Raw genomic sequence first — 3,046 nt, forward strand, 5'->3', positions numbered from 1 at the left:
CAGAATGAAACTGAACGCAATGCCATTTTTCAGCAAGACCGTATACTCGTAGCATCGTCAGTCCACCGCTCATGGCAAAGGCAGTGAAATTGACAAGAGCGGGGTAGTAGTTGCGCTAAGAAGGATAGCACGCTTTTCTGTACCTCTCTTTGTTTTAACTTTCTGAGCGTGTTTTTAATCCAAACATATCATATCTATATGTTTTTGGAATCAGGAACCGACAAGGAATAAGATGAAAGTGTTTTTAAATTGATTTGGACAATTTAATTTTGATAATAATTTTTATATATTTAATTTTCAGAGCTTGTTTTTAATCCGAATATAACATATTTATATGTTTTTGGAATCAGCAAATGATGGAGAATAAGATAAACGTAAATTTGGATCGTTTTATAAATTTTTAATTTTTTTTACAATTTTCAGATTTTTAATGACCAAAGTCATTAATTAATTTTTAAGCCACCAAGCTGAAATGCAATACCGAAGTCCGGGCTTCGTCGAAGATTACTTGACCAAAATTTCAACCAATTTGGTTGAAAAATGAGGGCGTGACAGTGCCGCCTCAACTTTCACGAAAAGCCGGATATGACGTCATCAAAGACATTTATAAAAAAAATGAAAAAAACGTATGGGGATTTCATACCCAGGAACTCTCATGTCAAATTTCATAAAGATCGGTCCAGTAGTTTAGTCTGAATCGCTCTACACACACACACACACACACGCACACACGCACATACACCACGACCCTCGTTTCGATTCCCCCTCGATGTTAAAATATTTAGTCAAAACTTGACTAAATATTAAAACACCCACTAAAACTTCTGCGAAGGTTTCCATCCTCAAAACATCACATCAAGCCTGTTTTATTATAGGAGCCTATTTTACTAAGCAGCAACAAGTGTGCTTCTCGTATAGTACAGACATTGTGTACTGGTTTACTTTACTTTACGCTTGCCTGAACACTCCCCCACACGGTCTACTCCTTGTCGTGGGGTGGGGGCTTGAGTATCTCGATAACCCGGAGAGCTATGCCAGCCGGAGCAAATGCTCCTGGTAGGGCCACCCATGCTGGACAGGTCAAAGGATAGAGGTCAGACTAAGCTAGACCAGCTCCCCCATGAGTCTAAAATGGTTTGCGTAGGGTCAACACCCCTGCCTAAAAAAAGACTACGTTACAGAAGCATCAACGACAAATATCCAAGACACATGCCTGGAGGAGGAAGGGTCTCCATCAAGGAGATCTATGACGTCCAACAGTGAAAGCCGAAAGGAAGCTGCGAGACCGACCCCCCTTCTGACCACCAGGCGAACAACGAGAATAGCCACCTGGAACGTGCAGACCATGTACCAAGCTGGGAAGACACTGCAGGTAGCAAGAGAGATGAAGAAGTACAAGATCCAAGTACTGGGAATAAGCGAAGCAAGGTGGACAACATCTGGAAGGGTGAGACTCTCATCAGGAGAAGAAGTTTTGTATTCGGGACACCAAGAAGAAGGAGCCCCACACACGTTAGGCGTAGCGCTGATGCTGGCGCCGGAGGCACAGAGAGCACTCATCGGCTATGAAGCTATCAGCCCCCGCATCATCACAGCAACGTTTGCCACCAAGAAGAAGAACATCAACCTGAACATCATCCAGTGCTATGCCCCAACAAACGATGAGCCAGACGTGGAAAAGAAGGACAACTACTACCGGCAGTTACAAGCAGTCCTGGACGGGATAAAGGACAGAGATATAACGCTGGTGATGGGAGATTTCAATGCCAAAGTTGGAGGGGACAACGCAGGATACGAGGACATCATGGGGAAACATGGACTGGGGCAGATGAACGACAACGGAGAACGCTTTGCAGAGATGTGTGCCTTGAACCAACTGGTGATAGGAGGAAGCGTCTTCCCCCACAAGCGAATACACAAGGCCACCTGGATTTCACCTGACCATGTCACAGAGAACCAGATTGACCACATCTGCATCAACAAAAAGTTCAGACGATCATGGATGGATGTACGGGTGATGAGGGGAGCAGATGTGTACACAGACCACCAGCTAGTTACCACAACAGTCAGACTGCGATTAAAGAAACACCACAACTCAAACAACGCTAGGGTTAAGTTCAACGTGGGAATGCTAAGAGATGAAGAAGTACGCACAAGATTCCAGATAAGCCTCACCAACAGATTCCAGCCACTTCAAGGGATGATCGAAGAAGATGAGGCAGACATAAAGAGCCAGTGGGAACACTACAGCAAGATGTGGAAGGATACCTGCGAGGAAGTGGTGGGCAAGAAAAAATCGCAGCACAAGGAATGGATTTCTGCAGACACCATTCAGAAAATTGAAGATAGGAAGAAGAAGAAGAAGGCGAGGAACGAGAGCAGAACGAGAGCAGGCAAAGCAAAGGCACAGAAAGAGTACACAGCGGCGGAGAAAGAAGTAAAGAAAGGAATAAAGAAGGACAAGAAAAACTACATAGACAACCTGGCGAAGGAGGCAGAAGAAGCTGCAGGACAGGGAAATCTGAAAGATCTCTACATGACGACCAAGAAGTTAGCAGGAAAATTTTAGCAGACCGACAAACCAGTGAGGGACAAGAATGGGGATCCAATAACGACGACAGACGATCAGATGAAGCGATGGGCGGAACACTTCAAGGAGCTATTGAACAGACCCACCCCTGCAGCACCACCGGACATCAGGCCAGCAGAGACAGAACTGCCCATCAACACAGACAAGCCCACAAAGGAGGAAATCAAGAAAGCCATAATGTCACTAAAAAATGGAAAAGCGTCGGGGCCAGATGAGATACCGGCAGAAGCCATCAAAGCAGACATGGAGACATCTATTAGTTTGTTCCACAGTCTGTTTGGCAAGATTTGGGAGGAGGAAGAGGTGCCACCTCAATGGAGAGAAGGCATCATCATCAAGATTCCAAAGAAAGGGGATCTTCGAGACTGTGGAAACTACCGAGGGATCATGCTGCTGTCCGTGCCAGGGAAGGTTCTCAACCGAATCCTTTTGGATAGAATGAAGGAGGCAGTTTGA

The 3,046-nt window shown here is 45.2% G+C and overlaps 1 protein-coding gene across 1 annotated transcript in view; it reads right to left on the reverse strand.

Moving 5' to 3' along the window:
* LOC138983684 (uncharacterized) overlaps positions 1-3,046 on the reverse strand; it is an 8,450-nt gene that overhangs the window by 4,848 nt on the left and 556 nt on the right. The gene's annotated exons all lie outside the window — the stretch shown is intronic.

Source organism: Littorina saxatilis, linkage group LG13, assembly GCF_037325665.1.
Source record: "Littorina saxatilis isolate snail1 linkage group LG13, US_GU_Lsax_2.0, whole genome shotgun sequence".
NCBI classification, from domain to species: Eukaryota; Metazoa; Mollusca; class Gastropoda; order Littorinimorpha; family Littorinidae; genus Littorina; species Littorina saxatilis.